At 36.2% G+C, this 24630-nt stretch overlaps 1 protein-coding gene across 1 annotated transcript in view; it reads left to right on the top strand.

Annotated features, from left to right (window-relative positions):
* Nucleotides 1-24630, top strand: part of LOC309629906 (endogenous retroviral envelope protein HEMO-like) — a 488920-nt gene that overhangs the window by 448582 nt on the left and 15708 nt on the right. The gene's annotated exons all lie outside the window — the stretch shown is intronic.

Genomic DNA, 24630 nt, shown 5'->3' with positions numbered 1-24630 from the left:
ACTGTGCTCTTTTCTCCATGGGGGCCTGGTGTGCAATGGCTGCAAACAGCACCCTCCTCGGTAGTGTATGCAACCTGTTGCCTGTACCGCTTGCCCTAAGGGAACTTGGAGACAGCTTTTTCCAGTGGACATTCATGACTGGCATGCTGTCCCCAGTCTAGGCTCCACGCAGGTATTTGTGGTGCCTTTGGAAAGCCCCAGGGCACAGTGGCCAGGGTACCCATTGGCCAAGTCATCATGTCCATCCACACCAAGCTGCAGAACATGGAGCATGTGATTAAGGCCCTCCACAGGGCCAAGATTCAGTTCCCTGGCCACCAGAAGATCCACATCTCCAAGAAGTGGGGATTTACTAAGTTTAATGCAGATGAATTTGAAAACATGGTGGCAGAAAAGTGGCTCATCACGGACGGCTGTGGGGTCAAATACATCCCTACTCGTGGCCCCTGGACACGTGGCGGACCCTGCACTCATGAGAGCTTCGGCACTGCCCCCTCCTTACTCGTGCCCACCCATAAATCCTACTTTCCTGTCAAAAAAAAAAAAGTGATTGTCCCATTTTGCCCTAGTGTTCTTTATTGATGATGTCACTGCTCCCTTATTGGTGGCTGAGTTTATCAGCCTAGGCAATAAAGGAATGGAATGCTAAAGCTAGCTTATTAAATACTTGTTTAACTTTAGTAAAAGGATACTTTAGCCACCTGAGTCTGGTTTCAAACAATATTGGTGCACTCAAGCTGTGCCCCTCCCCTTCCCACTTCAGCCCAGGATCTTATAAGTGCCACTGCTATTTACAGGGGCATTGTGATTGTTAACTGTTGGAGACAGAAGGGGGAGAAGCATGAGGGCAGTAGGGACCTCTCTGACCAGCCCCTTGGAGTAGGTTTTAGTCACTAGAGAAAAGGACGAGATGCCAGTCGGACTGATTTGTGAGACAATTTGAGGCAGGTCAGTGTGAGAGCCAAGAGAGATGGAATGGTTCTGTGGGAGCTGTGAGCCCTCTGAAAGACACAGGGCACAGGCAGAGCTGACTGGGGCTCACAGCTTGGTGGAAAGGAGCATTTTCTTAGTCCCTACATGGAATCCAGACTACTGCAGCAAACCAAGCTGCAGATCCCATACCACTGGCTCAGGCACTGGCATTCTCATGGCAAGCATCTCTTTCTAATGAAAACGCAGGGGGCAGATGTGCACAAGAAGAAAGGGAGAGAGAGAAGAGCATGGTAACAGCATATGAAAACAGCAGGGATCCTTCGCTTTGAGAGTATCAAATGAGGGTGTGTATGCGTCTGTGTGTGTGTCCCAGAAATAAGTAGAGGGCATTCTGGGAAAATCCAAATAGTCCTATTTGGATTTCAGAACCATTTGTAAACTTGGCTTAACAAAAATATAGCATATGTATATTTAGTGGCTGTTGCTAGAAGACATTAGGGATGTTTTGTAGTCATGAGGCCAATATTTGTTGAACTCTGCTTTCTATTGAGGATCACTAGTGCTTTACTCCTTAGTCTTTTATCTTCCTTTCTTTTTTTCATTACTTAAGGAATGCTGAATCTCTCATCAATCTTAATCTAGGATATTTTGCTTACTAGGAAAGACCATGGCATTTCTGGCATAGGTAAATAATTTCATATGATACATGCTTTCCCAAGAAAATGCACAGATATGAAAAATAAAATCAACAATGAATTATTCTAATTTTCTCTAAAGAACCACTTAGTTCATATTAGAGTCAACAATGAAGTAAGACTACAATGATCAAGAAAAGCATAAAAGAGTAATGGGGGAAAGCATAGTAGATGAGGTACTTCAGCAGCAAGGATTCAAGAGTTAGGATGGAATTTGAGGCAAAACCCAAAAAGCTTGGATTTCTGCTTCAACATCATGAGTAACTGGGAGCTGAGTTATACCACCCCTTCCCAAATACAGCTAGACTCTTGATAAGATGCATTCTTAGGGGCATCTCTAGTTTCACTGGAGGTGGAAGGGATTTCCAGGGATTATCCCACCAATTGAGGATAAACAGAACAGCTAACTAGAACTGAGCCTGGAAGCACAGGGAACCTGGGCTCCTAGTATTGCTGGCCAAAGTGTATTTCTGAGCTACACAGGAATATGGTCAGGATTCTGGAAGCTGGTCCCCAAAATGCGGGAGCCAGGACTTTAGTAGTGGTAAGTTAGCATGACAGCCCACGTGAAGAAGAGTCAATGTGACGGGAAGCCAGGATAGATCTATGGACAATGGTGAGGAATAAGTTTGCATGAAAACTGAGTTCCAAACCAACACCTGGACCTTTGGATCAGCAATGACAAAGAGAGTTGATTCTGAGACTCCCAATCTAATGCAAAAGCCCCCAAAGAGGCCTGTGAAATAGGAGATAGGAATGCTCCCCAATAACATAAACAATGACAAAAGTGGGGTCAAATGCCCTTTGAAGGAAAGTATCCCTAAATAGGACCTCAGGACTCCCACAGATTAATATGACATCACATCAACATATGAAACAACAGATTTAGAAAACCAAGGGCTAAAGACATTAACACTCTCAGAATTTCTTTGTATAAAATATTTAAAGACATAAAAATAAAATTGCAAAGATCAACATACTCAAGAAAATTTTCACAAATAAGAATACAAACTTGAAAACAATTGGCTTCTAGAAATAAAAATATATGCAATCATGCAAGTCAAAAATCTCAAAAAATAGGCTGAGTGTATATCAGAGTAGACACATCTGAGAAGAGGGGTAATGAACTGCAAGGTATACCTCCTTGTGTCACATAAGGAAAAATTTATTCTCACTGGTAGAAATGTAGATTGTTCCAGCCATTTTGAAAAAGCAACCTGGCGACATCTCTTAAAATTTCAAGGCAGAACAAGCTGAGTTCTGAGAAAATAATTTTAAAAAATAAAGGCACCTACCTGTAAGCATATAAGTAATGAAGGGAGATGGGTAGTTAATTTTTATTAACAGGTTATTTACTCTTCTTTTTACCACTGACTTCTATGACATAATTTGGAAAATCGCAAGCTAAGAATATTATTAGAGAAAAAGAATAATAATAAAATTACCTGATATTTATATAATATTTATTATATGCTAGCCACTATAAACACTTTTTATATATATGAACTCATCTTTTCAACAATCTTATAAGGTAAGTACTAATATTACTTTGAAATATGGGTTGCTCAAGAACACATGACTAGATAATAGAGAGTTTGAACACAGGCAGGGAGTCTTATTCTAAAATTTTCACTTTTAACCACTCATAATCTACACACTTTTATAATACAAGCAAAATATAGGAAAGAGAGTCCTTTACAACCCTCAAAACAGATTGAAAGAAGCCTGGAATGGTAGTTAACACGTTTGTATATAAATAGCTTGTGAGATATAAAACTCCAACAGGCAGGAGAATTTGAAGACCAACATCTGTGTTACAAATATGAAAAGTCAAAGAGGCTTTCCAGAATGAATTTTCAGTTCCCCAAAGTGCAGCACATCCTTGTCAAAAAGACAAAAACAAGAATTAATAACTCTTAGTACAAATCCCTGGAGTCCTGTTAAATTTAATCTGGCTATCTCTCCTCTTTTAGGAAACTGAGAACTAGGGAGATTAGTATTTAATAAGAGATGGGTTCCTTACAAATGTACCCACTGCCAACTTCTCCAGTTGGAAAGTTTGAAGAAATAATCACAAACTGAACCCAACAACAATAAAAGAGAATCTCTTACAGTTCATTAGAACTGAACATTTTGTAAATAATATTTAGGCTATCTCTTCAGAATTGTATGTGATCATGAATTATAAGTAAGGAAATGAATAGTGAAAATCGGTGTGGACTTAAATAGTGACACCTCCCCTGAATATAATTTAAGCACGTTTATCCTGAAATGAAATTTCAATGCAACATGAAATTTCAATGCAGCATCAAATTTCTGATGATCATTTAATGTTTCCTTTATTAAAAATGATTACTCAGGCATGACTTCAATAAATTATCAAGGAAAGAAGCCAGAGTTAAGTACCATAACTATTTGCATGTTCTTCCATGTTAATATCATTGGGAAGAGTAACAAGCTAAAATATCAATATATTTAAAATCCAACCCACTGCTCAATTTTCCCTCTTAATAATAGTTGTAGAAGAAATTCTCTACTACATTTCATGCTAGATGTCTTAAAAAATCATCATCTGCTCTCGCTGGGGTATACTCAGACCCCCTCATAAGGTGGAAATTCCTAGGGAGATAGTCAATCGGTATCAAATTCTACTTAAATGTACATCATTATTTTTTCAAAGTTCATTCGACAAACTGGTTTAGGTTTAGGAAACTAATGAATAGAAAAGAAATACATTCTTTTTTTAGGAAATGAAATAATTGCTCTCTTGATTGAGAACAATCTCTCCTCCTTTTTGCTACTTAATGCAACTAATATTTAGCAATTATTAAGTTTGATAAATTTCATATAATTAGTAAGCAGCCAACAAGCCACAACAGAGGAAAATATTCACTTGCCAATGATTTGGTCATTCTTTTCTGGTAGAACGTTTTGTCTCAGCTTAGGGGCTATTTAATTGTAGTCATAGAGGAGCCAGGCTCAGAATTCTGCTACACAGCAGGGAGAGAACTGCTTTCAATTACAAAAAAATTCAGCCCAGTCTTTTTATCTATGATCTGTGTTTCTATTAACCCTAAATTAGCTCATAAACAATTGGTGAATAAGGGAGTGAAATCAGTATGTGCTGATTGTTATGTTGATTCATATGGGATTTTTTTATAGACAAGTGGAAACAGAAGAGGGAATAGAATTATGACCTTTATCAGGAAAGGAAATATCCTTCACCCCAGCTGCTGTACAGGCCAGGAGGTCTTCCATCTGTATTTTAATAGCTTCCTCCCAGGGAGCTCACCCCAGCCTTGCAGGATTCTTCTGTGCTCACAGTTCTATTAACACCTGAGTTTTCCCAGTGGCCACAAGCCAGCATTTCTAATCAACTGTCTTTGTGAATTTTCACATCCCTTGAGCATCCTACTGTCTATGCTGTCCAAATTATCTCCAAAGTCCCCAATTATTGTTTCCTTAGGGCTCTGGATGTAAAGTTACATGGGTTTTGAGTGGTCTGCCCCTAAAGTTATTTTCCCATAGGCCCTATTGTTTCAAATGTGTGAATTTGCAGAACACAAACCCTTTTGTATATATCATGTTATAACAGAATAACTTTATTGCTAAAAGACACCCTATGGCTAATGGGGAGCTAATCATTTGAGTTTAGGTACTATAAAGACATAAGAACATTTAATAGAATTAAAGTAGTACTTCTTTAAAAGAACTGTATGTAAAAACAATTGCTCAGAAGACAGTTTGCCATCAAATAATTTGCTTTATTTAATGGGTTAAGGCTTGTCTTTAACTTTAAAGAATATACTAGAAACATATAGTACCCTGAACACACTCCTTTCTAAATTTTAGTCTGATGCTAGGAGTATTATTTGATCTAGAGCATATGTTCCCAAGCAGGCCTCGGTCCCCACTAGGCTCCTGCTACCTTGAACAACATACATTTGGGGAGATGGGGCTAAAATGGTAGTCATTAGCCATTTCTCCCAATACTTAGTTCCTCCTCTAGATCAAGAGTCTTGATCTCACAGAAAATGATGCTACTCTGATATAAGACAGCTGTTCTCAATGGGAAGGAATCATAGTAAAATGAGAAGGTGAAATCTTAAAAATAGGCACCAGAAAGTCTAGCCCACATCAAGGGTAGAATCTTTGGAATAAAAGAAAATAAGGAGAGGGAATATGGTATTAAGACTTCCCATGTTGTGAAATACTGACCTAGACAGGTTAATAAGAAAACTCAATAATACGGGACTTTTTTTGAAAGCAAAAGTTATTGCTATCACTTAGATTTCTAACCAAGGCCATCTTCTATTTCCCCATGATCCCCTCCCACTTGATGAGTAATTGCATTTTTCTAAAGAAAGGCATAAATCAGAGTCAAAGTAGGTGTACTGAGAATACTTATAAATACATATTTATATATATGTATGTTCAATCTTATTTAAGAAAAGAGAGTTCTTTCTCAATCTTGATCTTTAAAATAGAACTTAGAAATAATAGTGAAGATGGGTGCTAAACTCTTTTATCATAGAGATTTAGGTTCTGTCTATAATTAAAAATAAGTTCCTACAAGTCAACAGTAAACTGTCCTGAGGAAGCTTAAGATGATTTATGGGCCAAAGTATTAAACTTGTCAAAGGCCACAGTTTAACAACACAAAACTTAATAGTGACTTGATTTTAATTAAGAATTGCTGTAGATATATGGATTGCTGGGTCTGAACATTGTTATGGGACCTCACTTATAGTAATGTGAATTTGAATCTTAATATCGAATCCAAGCTTTTGCCTTTTATTTGATTCATCAAAACTATATCTGCTTGATTGGATCAAGCTTTAAGCACACTTCCTACAGAAGTTGTATATTGATGAGCTACTTCCATCTTGGAATTCTATGAGAAACCCCTCCAATGTTCAAATGTATATGAGAACAGAAAGATGGACAGATTGGGTGGTCATTGGGTAGGGTAGAGGAGAGTGGGAGACGCAATGACATTGGGTAGAGGGCATTCCTCTTTCTTTTCTGAAAACTAATAGACCCCAAAGACAGGAGATATATTGAGCATCCTTTCTTTGCATCACTCTTATAATTTTATTCTTTGGATATGAAGTGCTTGGGAAATATTAGGAAAAGAACAACAGTGACCTGGTAATGAAACTGCTAACTTTTATTCTTCCTTCGTCCTAAAATATACTTGGGAACAAACTGAGAAACATTAAGGAACATTAATTGTGTCTTTGAAATTCAAATCATGCAATTCCACTCTTACCAGATTTTTTAAAAAGCTATATATGAAAAAAGGATCCTCGTCCCTGACTTAATACATCGCCTTTTATTAGGATCAGCACATCTCTTTCTCTCATTGGATTAGTATACCTCGTGAATCCTTAGCTGTTTTATGCATAACAGGTGCTGAACAGTGGTTTCTGAGTTATGAATTAAAGGGATACTTAAATACAGCTCACTGCTCAGTAGCATGGGGGAAATGACGACCAGGAAGAGGACAGGAGAACTAAATTACTAACAAAATAAAGGAGAACGAATGAGATTTCATACTTTTTGGAGGGGGGTAAGGGTGAAAGCCAATAATTTAAGTTAATGATGCAAATGAACAGAGAATGACCCATTTCTGTAACAGCCTTTCTACCTCTCGTATGGGCAGAATCAAGTCTGTGATGAGCCATTGCCTACACCTTTCAAGAGCCCCAAGAGCCCAAGTCATCCCTCTCACAGTTCCCACCCTTCCCCAGGCTGCTAATAATGCACTTAGGGGCCAACAGAACAGATTGGACTTCACTTCTCTAAACACATCTGTGCCCTGGACGTGGACCTGCACAACATTAGCAGTAACTGACATGGCCACCCAGAAATTGATAAGCTGATTATATTATTTATATGGTGACACACAGGACCTAGAATAGCCAAAACAATTTTGAAAAAGAAGAAAAATTGGAGGAATCATTATTTTATTTCAAAATTACAGTAATCAAGACACTTTTGGAACTGGCATAAGAATAAACATACAGATCAATGGAAGAGAATTGACAGTCAGAAATAGACCCTCACATATATGGTTAAATGATAAGTGACAAATGTGCAGGGTAATTTAATAAGAAAAGATAGTCTTTTCAACAAATGTTGTGAAACAATTGGACTTGCATATGCCCTCACTATGCATGTCAAAAATGAATGTCAACATTTATTTTATACCACAGGCAAAAAAGTAACTCAAAATGGATCATAGGCCTAAATACAAAATCTGAAACTACAATTTTTTAGTAAAAAAAATAAAAGAAAAACCTTTGTAATCTTAAGTTGGACAAAGATTTCTTAGAACATGTAATGGTTCATTTATGTGTCAACCTAGCTAGAATATAGTGACTATGGTTAGTTGTTTGGCCAAACATTAGATTAGATATTGCTATAAAGGTATTTTTTAGATGTGTTTAACATTTATAATCAGTTGACTTTAAGATTATTCTGCATAAGGTGGGTGAGCCTCAAACAATCAGTTGAAGGCCTTAAGAGCAAAGGCTAAGGTTTCCCGATGAAAAAGGAGTTTTGCCTCCAAACTCCCACATAGAAATTCTTCCTGAGTTTCCAGCCTTCAGATGCAAGACTGCAATATTAACTCTTTTTTAAATTGTGGTAAAAAAATAATAACATGAGATCTACACTCTTAACACATTTTTAAATGAACAGTAATTATTGTTAACTATAAACACATCGTTGTACCTTAGATCTCTAGAAGTTTTTCATCTTGCCTGACTGAAACTTTATACCCATTGAACTGCATTTCCCTCACTTCCCCTCCCCCAACCCCTGACAATCACCATTCTACTTTCTACTTCTACAAGTTTGACTACCTTCGATAGCTCATATAAGTGAAATCATGCAGTATTTGTCCTTCTATGACTGGCTTATGTCATTCAGCATAATGTCCTCAAAGTTCATCCATGTTGCAGCATATGATGGGATTTCCTATTTTTTTTAAGGCTGAATAATATTTCATTGTATGGATATACCACATTTCCTTTATCCATTCACCCAGCATTGAATATTTAGGTTGTTTCTACCTCTTGACTATTGTGAATAATTCTGTGATGAACATGGGAGTGTTCTCTTGAAATTGCAGCCTGCTGCCTTGACCTATGGATTTTAGACTTACCAGCCCTCATATCCACAATCACTTGAGCCAATTACTTAAATCTCTCTCTGTCTGTCAACTAGAGCTCTTATACCTTGTTTGGGGGAATATAAATAGCATGGCCACCTTGTTATAATATTGAACATACACCTACCATATGACCCAGCAATCCCACTCTTATCAAGAGAACTGAAAACATATGTCTACACAATGGCCTGTAAATGAATGTTTTAGCATTTGTATTTATAATCACTCAAAACTGGAAACATCTCAAACATCCTTCAACTCGAAAATGGATAATAAATAAATTATGGTATATCTACACAATAAAATGGTATTCAGCAATAAAAAGCAAGGAACTACTGCTACATGCAAGAACTTGGATGAATTTCAAAAACATTATACTGAATGAAATTTTAAAAAGACACAAAAGCCTACCTACTAAATGATTCCACATACATGACATTCTGAAAAAGGAAAAAATCACTGACACAGAAGTCAGATCAGGGAAGGGATTTTGGTGTGATGGAACTATTCTATACTTTAAATGTGGTGGTCACTGTTCTTATAATTTTAGGTAGTTACAAACATCAGTTAAATACTGGGCTTCGGATTAACAATACACTTAGGAAGTAAATTGAAATTGTGACTATTGTAATGGTTTCATTGGCTACTATGTCACTGATGCATTTTAAAAGTTTTAACTCTTTCTTAAGAAGTTGAATTAAAATCTTAAACCAATTGCAAAGGAACTGTCCAGAAAGTGCATTTGGAAGAGATTAATAAAGAAAGTTATTACTTAGAGGCTCATTTGTTTTTAATTATAGCTAGAGAAATTCAACCCATTGGTCTTTCATGTGTGGCAGCCTTTGATGAAAATTAAAATGGCTGGACTTGATAACTTTTCCAAACTGTAGATGAGGAAAGTGTATTAAAGCTTAATGAAATAATTTTAGTTAAAAGCAGAAATATGAAAAGAATAACTGTTTTACAAAAGCCAGAGTATAAAAAGAATTAGTTTTTTGAATATGAGATATTAAAGTTTAAAAATTTAATATTTTTTCTCTAAGTTAAGATGGAAAAATTTTGGCTTTGCTAGAATGAATTGTTTTAAAGAGACCAAATATTGAGAAGGAAGAGAAAAATGTCTCAGGCGAGATTACAAAATTTCACTGAATTTCTCTTTTGTGCAAGACGCTGCTGCCTTTTGTCCAAAAACTTATAAAGTTCTAAATATTTTACCCTACATTTTTTCTATTAATCCATATAACAACTCTATAAACTATAACACTATACATTTATCTATGTTAACAAATAAGAAAACTGGGCCTCTGTTTCTTTTCCAATTTACCAGTCACTACCAATGGAGTTGTACTTCAACACTAAGGTCTTTGCACCCATACCACAGCGCCTTTTCTGAGTATAGGGAGACCTCAAAGATATTGCAGGGTTTGCTTCCAGACCAAAAAAGCAATATCTCAATAAGCAAATATCTCAATAAAATGAGTCACAAGAATTTTTTGGTTTCCCAGTGCATATAAAAGTTACGTTTACACTATTCTATAGTCTCTTAAATGTGCAATAGCATTATGTCAAAAAAAAATGTATATACCTTAATTTAAAGATACTTTATTATTAAAAACTACTAACCATCATCTGAGCCTTCGGTGAGTTGTAGTAGTAACATCAAATCACTAGTCACAGATCACCATAACACATATAATGATAATGAAAAAGTTTGAAATGTTGCGAGAATCACCAAAATGTGACACAGAGACACGAAGTAAGCAAATGCTGTCGGAAAAATGGCACGGATAGACTTGCTTGATGCAGGGTTGCATCAAACTTTCAACTGGTAGAAAAAAACACAATGTCTTCAAAGCACAATAAAGTGAAGCGCAATAAAATGAGGTATGCCTGTATTATCCTCTTCTGGAATACAAAATGTTCTATTAAGTAGCAATTTGCTGCCGATTTACAGAAACCTGTTTTGTTGTTCACTCACTATTGTACTATGGTTTTTTTTTCTTTATTTGTTTTTGGCTTTTGCCTGAGTTGAGTTTGCCAACGGAGAGGAGAAAAAAAACTAAGTCTCAAAGAGGGCTAGTGACATGATAAAATGTGGAGCTAGTATTTTTCATCACAAAAGCTTTTAGCTAATCTCAGTAAACGACTTATATGAGCAAAATAAACCTTTGATCAAAAAAGCTGTCATGATCCTGAATTATTATTTAGAAGCTAAATAATATGATGTCTGAGATGTGCTTTAAAATATTTCAGGACAAAGGAGGTGATGGAGATAGATGGAATAAAATTGGAGAAATGTTTGTAACTATAACTGTTGAACTTAGGTTATGTATACATGGACATTCATATGCTCCTCTCTCTGCTTTTGTGTATGTTTAAAGTTTTTCATAATACAAAAGTTATTTTCAAATGCCACCATGAATCAAATTCTATAATCAAAGGCAATATTATTTGGGATTTTTAAAATGTTTGTTCATTTATTTATTTATTTGGCCGCATCGGGTCTTAGTTGCAGCACTCAGAATCTTCGTTGCCGCATGCGGGATTTTTCGTTGAGGCATGTGGGCTTTTCGTTGCAGTGCGCAGGCTTCCCTCTGGTTGTGGTACGAGGGCTTCAGAGTGCACAGGCTCAGTAGCTGCGGCACGCGGACTTGGTTGCCCCACAGCATGTGGGATCTTAGTTCCCCAACCAGGGATCGAACCCGTGTCCCCTGCATTGGAAGGCGGATTCTTAACCACTGGACTACCAGGGAAGTCCCAAAGGCAACATTATTTGTTATTGCTTCATAAATATTTGAAAAAAATGGAAATATTTGAAAAAAAGCGAGGTTCTTGTACTAATAATGCACATTCATTTCTATCAGGAATTTTTCTCTTCCTTACTGTTTACAATGATCTTACTTTCAAAAACAATAAGTTTTCACATCAAAATGAAATATAACAAGTGAGAGAAATAAAGAGGAAAGAAAATAAAGTCTAAGAACACCAAGTAAAGTTCTCATCAACCAAACCATCAGAGGGTTTGCTCCTGAATGTCATTTGATTTTCATGCTGCTGAGCAAGATCGTAAGAGGAATGACACTGAAAGGCCAGGGCACTAGGAGAACTGTCACTATTGTATCAAAGGAAAATAGCCTTTAGTTTTTAGGCTTTTTCTCAATTTTACAAACAATGTCACAGACCATCCAGCATATCGATGCATTTTAAATCTGGTATTTTCGCTCTATCCAAGTTTAAAAAATAGATTTGGCAATGTCCAGTGCTTTCTGAATGTAAAAGAAGTAAGAGACTAAGAATCGGGGGGCAGGAAACAAACCAAATATTATTAATTGCATATGAGACACTATCCAGACTCAACACGATAGTCTACTGGAAATGCCTTCTACAGATGCTAAAACTGTTGTCTTGTAACCATTTTTCTTCAGTCTTTGTAGAAAATCATGCTTTTTCAAGTGCAACCTCATACAAGTGCAATGATAACTAGTGCTGATATAGTAAAAGAAATATAAACTCATTTAAGCCCTTGATCATCATACTTCCCTCTCAACGTACATGTGAAAAGAATGTAAAATAACTCAAATGGAAAGCTTCATCTAAGGCTTCCCTGGTGGCGTAGTGGTTAAGAATCCACTTGCCAATGCAGGGGACACGGGTTCAAGCCCTGGTCTGGGAAGATCCCACGTGTCGCGGAGCAACTAAGCCCGTGTGCCACAACTACTTAGCCTGCGCTCTAGAGCCCACGAGCCACAACTACTGAGCCCACGCACCACAACTATTGAAGCCCGTGCGCCTAGAGCCCATGCTCCGCAACAAGAGAGGCCACCACAATGAGAAGCCCGTGCACCGCAACGAAGAGCAGCCCCCGCTGGCTGCAACTAGAGAAAGCCCAAGGGCAGCAACGAAGACCCAACACAGCCAAAAATAAATAAATAAATAAATAAATAAATAAAGCTTCATCTAAATCTGTTGTGGTCAATCTAAAATAATTATAAAATGCCTGATGTGTTTATTACACATGTTAAAATCTTGAACATTAATAAACCTGAATTAGAGGACAAAATTAAATAATCAGCAAAATGTTGACCAAGGGGTCCTTGAATTTACAGCTGTGTACACATCCTCCTTATCAATGTCAAGGAAGTGTATGAGTCTCTGATGAAAGGACAATGCCCCTGGCATAGCAGGGCTGAACAAAGAGAGAGCAGGGAGCCTATATCACCATTCATTATATGAATAATAATTTCAAGACATTTTCATATCTGCATGTTTCCATTTCAAGTTTAAAATTCTGTCTTTAGTTAATCTTTGAGAAATTGGCATAATTTATTTCACCACAACACTTAAACTCATAAAGTGAGGCTTCCTTGCAAAAGCAAGTAAAGATATTAAACTAGGATGTCAGTTTCTTCTCTGCTTTAGAATTTTAGGGGAGTAAGGTTATATAGAGATGAACCAGGAATGAACATGATAATTGCAACACAAAATCATAAAATTTTTGAACATTAAGTTAATAAACCCAATCTTAGATAGATTAGATACATGAGAAATGGTGTATTGAATATAACATGCTCTGTGTCCTATGCAATGTTGACCTGAAAAAGGGAAATAGGTTTTTTAAAGGGGTCAGTTTACAATGAACTACCTTCCAGTGCTGTGCTGGCACCAGCTGGCTTACCAAGGGCAATTGTTAAATTTTCAGGAATTTTGTGAGTCAATTTTTAAACACCCCTATTATTAAAAATTAAGTTATATTAACTTACAATTAAATAAATCCTATTAATAAGAAATATAATAGTCATCATTCATAAATTATTTTGCTATTGTCTACATTCTTGAGGTTCTTTATGTCTATTTATTATATGGTGGGAGCATCAAAATTGAGTGCTACCGCATATCTCTTCCCAATTCCACGTTCATACCAAGCTAGTAGGTTAAAATGGAACATGATGAGATTATTTACACCATGGAAATCAACAAATACTATGAATCAGTGTTGTTTTTCCTAGAAAGCTGGTTATTAAACATTTATCAACATATCACTGCATATTGAATTTAGAAGAATAAGATAAACATTATTACACATAAAGAGATTTTTAAAAATAAAAGTTAAGGAAAAATGTCTATCCTCTATCACATAACTGTTATAAATTCTTATTTGTTTGACACCTCAATGAAGAGAGAATTATTTTATTTAACCATGTGTCTGTATAGTTTATTTGTTTTCTCTAAGTTGGAATGGTCCTAAACAATATATTATGGACAGAAAAGAATCCGTTATATTTTTAATTGTTTATAAAAATACTCACATAATAGTAAATAGTAAATCATTTCTAAGTATATTTATAGCAACAAATTCTTGTCCATGTCCAACATTTAAATTAAAGATGGAATAAAGCTGATTAGCAGATGAAACACAATGTCTTCACAAAAAATAAATGGGAATTTGGAAATGCCCATTTCCCAGTTGTTAAAAAAACAATAAGAGGCTGAATTTGGAAATTCATTGTACAGAAACGAAATCCTATGTGATCCATATTTTATACATAAACTCACATACATGAAGGAACTTGAAAATAGTTCAACACTGAATAGAAAGAGATATTTGGTATAGAGGAAACTCTACTGGAATTCATACTGAGATAATTTCACGGAATAATAGGAACTTGAGCTGGATTTTTGTAGCAAGAGTAGAATAACAGAAGGAAAGGGAGTAACCATACCACCTGGTAGCACCAATAAACATTAACATTACTCTTGCCAAGTGAAGAGCTAGTTTGTAGCTATCACAATACTCACAAGAGCTATTAGTAGAATAATTCCCTCTTATCCATGCGGATACATTCCAAGACCTCCAGTGAATGCCTGAAACTATGGATAGTACCAAACCCTATATATGTTATGTTTTTTCGTATACATACATACCTATGATGAAGTTTATTTTTTAAATTAGACACAGTAAGAGATTAACAATAACTAATAATAAAATAGAACAATTATAACAACATATTGTAATAAAAAGTTATGTGAATATCATCTCTCTCTGTTTCTCAAAAATATCTTATTGTACAAATTTAGTGCCTTCTCCATGTTAACTAAGCACTTATCAAGCACTGTGACCATAACTTTTGCAGTTTGAGGTGTGACAGCAAAATTAACATGAATTTCTTTTTCCTTCTTCACAATTCCATTGACAAAATTTCATTCTTACCATACATCTTAGCAACCTCAGGATACAATTCTTTTTTCTTTCCTTATTAGGTTGAGAACTTTCTGCTCTTCACTTAAAGGAAGCATATAACGGCTTCTCTTTGGCATATCCAAATTGCCAGCATCACTATTCTTGTGCTTTGGGCCATTATTAAGTAAAAGAAATGTGATTTGAATACAAGCACAGTGGTGTCAATCTGATAACCAAGATGGCTAATAAATGACTAATGGACAGGATATGCTGGACCAAGGGATGATGCAATTCCCAGGTGGAACGGAGCAGGATGGCGTGAGATTTCATCGTACTACTCAGAATAGCATGCAATTTAAAACTTATGAATTGCTTATTTCTGGAATTTTCCATTTAATATTTTTGAACTGTGGTTGACCACGGGGAACTGAAAAAATGGATAAGGGGGACTATGGTATTGTTAGACTAGAAATGCTTTCTAACCTAAGAAGAGGCTCTTCTTGGCTGAGGCCTGGAGGAGAAGCCCTGTTTGAGTGGTGTCGATAACTATCTGGTCATGTTAAAAATGTAAGAAACTGACCTTTTTTTTTTTTTAGATTCCATATATATGTGTTAGCATACGATATTTGTTTTTCTCTTTCTGACTTCAAGAAGAACCCAGGGGCAAAACGGGAATAAAGACACAGACCTACTAGAGAATGGACTTGAGGATACCTGGAGGGGGAAGGGTAATCTGGGACAAAGTGAGAGAGCAGCATGGACATATATACACTACCAAATGGAAAACAGATAGCTAGTGGGAAGCAGCCGCATAGCACAGGGAGATCAGCTCGGTGCTTTGTGACCACCTGGGTGGGGGGGGGGGGATAGGGAGGGTGGGAGGGAGGGAGACCCAAGAAGAAGAGATATGGGGATATATGTATATGTATAGCTGATTCACTTTGTTTTAAAGCAGAAAACTAACACACCATTGTAAAGCAATTATACTCCAATAAACATGTTTAAAAAAATGGAAGAAACTGCACGAGTAAAATGTAACATGGTAGTGGAATTTAGTAAAAAGATGCTGGATAATAAAGGGATATATATTGTGGGAGCTCTTAAATATAACTTTAAGATTATATGGAAGACTTAGGAAATGCCTCTGATACCATATCCTCTCTGCCCACCGCACTGGTCATATTCATGTTCGATGGATAGCTGTTATACATTTTTATGGCTTCCTGTCTCAAGGAGCTACCTGTCTCAGCATGAGTGCTTTCCCTGGTTACAGGTATACATCTGTCCTGATCAAGGAACAGGTCATAAGTGCCAGGTAGTTATACCCTCAACCAATAAGGGAAGGGAATTAGTGATAAATGCCCCCAGTTCCTTGTCCCTCATTGGGACAGTTTAAGGGATTGTTCTAAACAGTTTCTCAGAAACTACCCAGCTGGACTGAATTCCAGTTACCCTACTCATGAATACACCATTTATCGTGTCCTCTACCTTCCCTGCTTCACCTCCCCACTCCTTCAACATGTTTCTCAGAATTATCTCAACGCCCCAAACCCTGCCTCCCCTAAAAAATCCTCCTTGCACACAGTTCTTTGTCTTAGAGTCTCCTTTTGGGGAAATCCAAACTATTATGGAGTCTGTAATATTCAAGATATTCAAGACTGAAAGTGATATGAGAAAAATAAGTAATTTATTTATGGCCAATAAATTTCAAATAAGGGTTTTCATGCTATGTCAATACAATTCTTGGGCTGACTTAGAAGAGAGAAAACTACTTCACATAGGTGAGCCTAGGATCATGAAAACAACTCAGTGAGTGTTTGTATGGTAAGTGCTACATGCACTACAGAAGGCACTCGGGGATATCAGGATGAACAAAACTGCCTGTGCCCACAAAGTACAAGGTCTGCTTACACTAAGATTCCCAATGGAGACAGTAAACAGACAAAAATAGGAAATTAGATTTCTCAAAGGTGATCAAAGAATTGTACTTATTACTAGACTCATAGATGTTAAGCTGAATGCTTGCAAAATCCTGACCAGGCCACAGATTGATGTCATTTATTTGGAAGCTGATACTAGCAAATTCGGGGACATTCTTCAGAACTGAGAGTAGAAAGGGATTTTCCTCTGGGGATGAACAGCAAATTGGCCTAACTATACTTGACATTATAATCACACCAGGCAATTATCAAATGTATTGTTGCTGGACAGCAGCAATGTCATTGATCTGCTGCCTGGCCAAAGTGCTGTCTAGTTCTTCAGTTCAAAGCTCAGGGTTCTTGAGGGCTTTTTATAAATAAGGTCAAAGCTCTTGAAAGCCCTTGGAACTCAACTCAACTATCTACTGATGGAAATTATAGACCTCCGCTTCCCTTCTTATCCCACGATTACACCAGCCTCTTGCCAACCCAAGCTTAGTACACCCCTTTAGCGATTCATAAGCATCCCAAACCTACTTCAGTCTAAAGCTACAAATCTTAGATGCTTATCAAAATACAAGGGACTCTAGAATTACTTCCCAATATAGCTGTTTGGATAAGAACAAGTGGAGGGGACTAAGATACAAGGGAACACAGGAGAGCAGCCATAGTCAGAATACCAACAAATGTGCCATTACCCATATCTTGTGTTCTGTCTGTAAAGCTAACCAATATCCAATTTGCCAGAAGCTGAAGCCACATAATGAACTCTCTGGAGCAAGTTAACTTTTATATTTTAATTATTTTCTATTCTGCTATAAAATCACCATGCAAGTACATTATAGCAAATCTATATGAAAGGAATAGTGGGAATGCTAAATAGGCCACTTACAATAAAAGTGAAACATCTTAATTTCCATAAAAAAGGCATCTCTTTTTAATTAAATATTAAGAAAAGTGGAAATAACCAGACAGTTTCTGCCTTTGTAGGAGTGGTTTGGGTACCTCAGTGAGAGCCCCAAAGCAATGATGTACACTAGACAAACTCACCCCACAAAGCCTGGCCTCCTACATGTGGCAGAATTTGACCCATCATGTAGAGTTTCATTTCTGAATATGACACCAGGGATATTATGTTGGAATAGAATAAAAACTAATAAAATTGTATGCCAAATCTTTAATCAAAGCAATAATACAATTCACTGAGGTTCTTTGGAGGTCATTTCCTAAAATAAATATCAGAAATTACAGTAAATTTCAAGTAGAAATATACACAGAAAAATGCACATGTGCTCTTTTTAAAAAGCTAATTATATCTTTCTGGTCTAGTTCTACGAATAAGCAACTGCCTATGCCTTTGATTTGGATGGTAACTAAAAGCGCCTTCCAGCTGTAATATCCACTGTGCTGCCTGTTTGCTGTAATAGTCTCAACCTCACTGCTTCATTCCTTTAGGTCTTCTGGATTATTTTTGCCATTATTTTAAATTAAAATACTTATTAAAAGGAGAGCATCTTATTATTGGACACCTTAAAGAGCAGCTGATATCTATGGGAATATTACATTGAATAAATATTATACAGCAGTGACAGCATCTACAATGAAGCATGAAAAAAACACTCTTTTTCCAAGTGCCTATTAGGTAAGTTATTGCTACTCTCAGAAAGGAGTTCTGATTTAACAGATCAAATACTTCCTTCATCGTTTTAATTCAATTGATACTATTTTCAAAGAAAATTAGATTATCAGCATAGAAGTAGACCTTGAAAGCCACATAGTCTAAGTACCTCATTTTACACTTGAAGACAGTGAATCTCAGAGAGGTTGACCTGCCAAAAGCCGAACAGCTATTTATTGGCAACTCTATAGCCAGAACTCTGGTCCATGTCAGAAGCTAAAGCTAGTCAGATGTCTCCAGCAAACTGCTCAGAAATAGGGAGGGAAGATGGAATATATGGAACAATTACAGAGTACCACAATTTTTATCACAAGTTCTTAGAATAATTTCCTCCAAAAAGTGTTTTCTGATACAACTGAAGTTAGGATGTGGGTAGCTGTCATGCCTTCTTATAATATACCAAGTAGGATGTGTCATTTTTTATAAATTAAAACATGGCTAGAAAGATAAGCATGAAATGTTAATAACAGTTATTTCTGGGTTCTGGTTTTACTTTCTTCTTGGCATTGCTCTATGTTTCAAATCCTTTGAAAATAGTCAACAAATGGTATGATAAAAATTTACTATGCTCCCCAAATAACAAGTCCTATTAAATAATTAATTTATACATGTGGTATTTGATAATGGCGAAAAAAGTCATCTTCCCAGATCTCCTATATTTGACATATTAGTATAATGTCTTCAGACAGTAGTGATTTTTTTAAATTTATTTTTAATTGAAGTATAGTTGATTTACAATGTTGTGTTAGTTTCAGGTATACAGCAGTGATTCAGTTGCACATACATATATATCTATTTTTTTTCAGATACTTTTCCCTAATAGGTTATTACAAAATACTGAGCATAGTTCCCTGTGCTATATAGTAGGTCTTTGTTGTTTATCTATTTTATATATACTAGTGTGTATATGTTAACCCTAAACTCCTAAGTTATCCCTTCCCCCCCTTTCCCCTTTGGTAACCGTAAATTTGATTTCTATGTCTGTGGGTCTATTTCTGTTTTGTGTATAAGTTCATTTGTATCATTTTTTTTGGTTTTCACATATAAGTGGTATCATATGATATCAGTCTTTCACAGTAGTGATCTTAATTTAGTTTATAGAAAATGATTTTATACTTAATTTAGATTATAGAAAATGATTTTATACACAGCCTTCGATTTGAAAATAATAGGCTACAAGCTAGTAGTTTGGGAGGAAATTTACCCACCTGAGCAAGAGGCGGTTATGCCCTTTCTTCTGGATTCACACAGATCTTTGTGAGTCACTTGACCAATCTGAGCACCCACTGCCCCCAGGTGAACAATCCCTGCTGCACAGCTTGTTGTGTGGCTACAAGGGATCGTGCCCTGGCACAGTACCTTGCACAATGCTACACACTCAAGGACAGTTAGCTCTTTCTATTATCAGGCTATCATTATTTAAACTGTTTCCAACTGTGAAACTGGAAACTAATACATGTTAAAGGAAGAATTTCTATTAACAGAAATAGTACTTGGAGTTATAAAGAAAAAGTAAAGATGACATCTATAGCAATACTTACAGTTTCATATGTCTGCGTACTGATGCACCAAGAATAGAAAATAAACCAGAAATAGGCAAGTGACACAGTAGGTAATTACTAATCTCCTAATTATTATCAAAATATAATGGACTGGGGTTCATACTTTTTAAAAAGTAGGAATAGGGCTTCCCTGGTGGCGCAGTGGCTGAGAGTCTGCCTGCCAATGCAGGGGACACGGGTTCGAGCCCTGGTCTGGGAAGATCCCACATGCCGCGGAGCAACTAGGCCCGTGCGCCACAACTACTGAGCCTGCGCATCTGGAGCCTGTGCTCTGCAACAAGAGAGGCCGCGACAGTGAGAGGCCCGCGCACCGCAATGAAGAGTGGCCCCCGCTCGCCACAACTAGAGAAAGCCCTCGCACAGAAACGAAGACCCAACACAGCCAAAAATAAATAAATAAATTTATTTTTTTTTAAAAGTAGGAATAATATAATAGTGGAGAATAATTATTGTAATAAGAGAATTCTGGAAACAAATTCCATCACCACCATTTTTTAGCAATTTATTTTCTGGAAAATCAATTTATCTCTCTGATATTTAGTAAAAATGAAAATAATAAGGATGAGGGTTAAAGGCCAAAAAAGGTGGAAACTGGTATAAAGAAAGCAGTTAGTAATATAACTTTTAATTTTTTTCTCTCCTTTGGGAGAAATAGATCTACTAGAAAGGGAGAAGAAGCAAAACTGTAAATTTAACTAGTTTGGAAGTCTCAAATCAGGTAATTTTGGGTGAAATAAGGATGAAGACAAAAGGAGAAGGTAACAGAATGGATAATATTGTGGGAATATTCTGCAGACTTAGAAACCAAATAGAATACATACTGAATATATTTCCATAGAACATAAAACTGACCTGAATGCAAGATATAGTTGTGATGGGAAACTTCAAGTCCCAAGCCACCAGCTGGGACCTTAATACTGCTTAATGCCAAGCATCTGATAAATAGTTAATGAATTCAATACTTGACCTGATGAAAATAGCTTTCCACAATGTTAGAATAGTTGAAATATGAATGTGAATTAGTCAAGGGAGCTACTTAAATCAGCTTCATCCAAACATGGCACCTTTACCACCTAAACTGAAAATATGTGAATATGAGTATTATTCCTCTTAATTTTCTCTCAATTTCTCTCTTAGTGGACTTCTCAGAAGAAGGTACATGTCAAATATACCTATGTATGTATAAAGAAGCAAAAATAAGTTTAACCGTGATTTTATAGATAATTGTCAAAGTAGCAATGGGAAGAAAACATAATGGAATTATCCCTAAAAGAGTCTGTCAGAAAACAAAAATGTTACACAAATGATCATTCATTCATGCATGCAATAAAATATACTAACTGGATAGCCACAGGCAAAAGTATGAAACTGGACCACTATCTTATGCTACCCACAGCAATTAATTCAAATTGGGTTAAAAACTTTAATGTAAGACCCAAAACCGTACAACTCCTAGAGGAAAACGTTGGTGGTAAACTTCTTGACATAGGTCTTAGGCATGACTTTTTTAATATGACACCAAAAGCAAAAGCAATCAAAGCAAAAATAAACAAGTCAAACTACATCAAACGAAAAAGTTTCTGCACAGCAAAGGAAACCATCAACAAAATGAAAAGTCAGCCTACTGAATTGGAGAAAATATTTGGAAAATGGGCAGAAGATCTGAATAGGCATTTTTTCAAATAAGACATACAGATGGCCAACAGGTACATGAAAAGATGCTGAATATCACTAATCATCAGGGAAATGCAAATCAAAACCACAATGAGATATTATTTCACACCTGTTAAATTGGCTATTATCAAAAAGACAAGAGATAAAAAGTGTTGGCAAGGATGTGGAGAAGAGAAAACCTGTACACTGTTTATGAGAATGTAAACTGGTACAGCCCCTATGGAAAACAGTATGGAGGTTCTGCAAAAAATTAAAAATAGAAATACCATATGATCCAGCAATTCCACTTCTGGGTATTTATTCGAAGAAAACAAAAATACTAATTTGAAAAGATATGTGCACCCCTATGCTCTTCGCACCATTTACAATAGCCAAGATATGGACAACCTAAGTGTCCATGGATGGATGAATGGATAAAGAAAATATGTCATTTATATATATACACACACACACACACACACACACACACTAGAATATTATTCAGCCATAAAAAAGAATGAAATAATGTAATTTGCAGCAACATGGATTGACCTAGAGATTATCATACTAAGTGAGGGAAGTCAGGAAGAAAAAGACAAATACCATATGATCTCACTTGAGTGCATAATCAAAAAACAAAAAGAAAATCAAACTCAGAGAAACAAAGAACTGATTGGTGGTTGTCAGAGGTCGGGCAGGGAGTAGGAGAAATGGATGAAGATGGACAAAAGGTACAAACTTCCGGTTATGAGATACATAAGTGTTGGTGATGTAATGCACAGCATGGTGACTATGGCTAACAATATTGTATTGTATATTTGAAAGTTGCTAAGGAGTAGATCTTAAAAGTTCTCATCACACATAAAAAATTTTAACTGTGTGAGGGGACAGATGTGTTAACTAAACTTACTGTGGTAATCAATTCACAGTATATACTTATATAAAATCATTACATGGTATACTTTAAACTTATAGAAGATTATGTGGCAATTCTATCTCAGAAAAGCTGAGAAAAAATAAAAATAAAAATTGCTTTAATCAGCTTAGTGATTTCTGGAATTTTTTTGAATCTTTGTTAGATTTTGCAACAATTGCCATCTTAATCTCTAATATATATATATTTGTTGCTTTATTACAGTGAATTAAAACACATGTTTTGAGGAAAAAAATGAGGAGAGAGTGGCATTGTTTTAAAGCTTTGGAAATATTGCCAAATTCCGACTAAACAGGAGACAGCTTGATTACCATTCTGCATTCAAACTTTTCCTCTAATGGCTCTGGTTAAAGTATATTAAGAAAATCTACCTCAAAAAAATATGAAATTGTAAAAGGGAGAAGTATTTTAGTAGCCTTTCCAGGTAATTGTGGATACTGTTTTTGATAGTACGCAAACATTTGACAAGCGGTAATGTGTTTTTGTTGCTTGCAATGTGGAATCTGCAATCATGTCAAGGAAACTGCATACTCTGTTACATTAAAATCTGTTGATCTATCCTGCATTTGAATGGATCTTTTACCTATGCATGATTCTGTAACATATGCATTGCTCATTTGAAAATTCACTGTGGTATGCAGACCTTTCAAATGTTTGCATGTTTCATTATGTAATATTTTTAAAAACCACACTTGTTAGTATCACCACCAATCTAATCAGGAAAGTCAGTATAGGGAAGCTGTGAGGCTCCCAGTGGCAGGAACACATTTTCCAAAATCCTCATTTTCTCTTGAAAGTTCAAAGTTTCCCATTGGCAACAAATACAATCAGTTGTTTTCCTTGAAGTGACAGGCTCAACTGATTCATTAAAAGAAAGAAAAACATCCATCAAATACTTAATTCTGAAAAAAGTATAGTTTGTTGGTCTTTCAAGTAAAAGTGATGCTTCATGGAAAAAAGGAGCTAAATAGGTAACTGGTTCAGCTCCTAACTCAATCACATGTGTGTTTCCTTTAAAACCACTTCCTTATTTCTTTACCCAGAACACCTTTATGTGTACTTCCCATTTTGTCACACAGAATATTAGAAAGACATACTGAAGTGTTAAGATTTAACAAAATTAAAAATTGCTATATCACAGACATAGAAAACAAACTTACGGTTACCAAAGGGTAAAGTGGGGAATAACTTAGGAGTTCGGGGTTAACAGATACACACTACTATGTATAAAATAGATAAACAACAAGGACCTACTGTATAGCACAGGGAACTATTTTCAATATCTTGTAAAAACCTATAATGGACAATAATCTGAAAGAGAATATATATATATATATATGTGTGTGTGTGTAAAGAACTGAATCACTTTGCTGTATACCTGAAACTAACACAACATTGTAAATCAACTATACCTCAATAAAAAAAAAAATAATAATAGAATTGCTACTTCAAGGACATTCCTAAGTGGAACTAGCTTTTTTTTTTAATGACCTCATGTCTGTCATGGTGAAGAACAGAGTACCTACTAGAACACTTAGTTGCCACTGTCTTGATTTGAGCCTCTCCTCTGCACCAGCAGTTTCAAGCAACATTGCCCTGGGCTCTTTCAGTGCAAATGCGTATACAGTGAAAAGGGCAAATCATGCTTTCGCATTATTATGAAAATAGGTTTGACCTCGTGGACCTCCTGTAAAGGTCTTGGGGATTTCTAGGGGTCCAGAACACTTTGAGGACTGTCCTTTATAGCTCCAGTTCTCCACGAGGCTGCATATGAGCATATAACCATCACCCGGGGAATTTTCAAACACCACCAGTGTTCTGGCTGCACTTCAGGTTCGTTAAATTGGTCTCTGAGGTAGGGCCCTGGTATAGGTATACTTTAAATCAGGTAATTCTAATGT

Source organism: Balaenoptera borealis (assembly GCF_965194805.1).
Source record: "Balaenoptera borealis genome assembly, chromosome: 5".
Classification (NCBI taxonomy): domain Eukaryota; kingdom Metazoa; phylum Chordata; class Mammalia; order Artiodactyla; family Balaenopteridae; genus Balaenoptera; species Balaenoptera borealis.
This window is presented reverse-complemented; position numbering and strand designations above follow the sequence as displayed.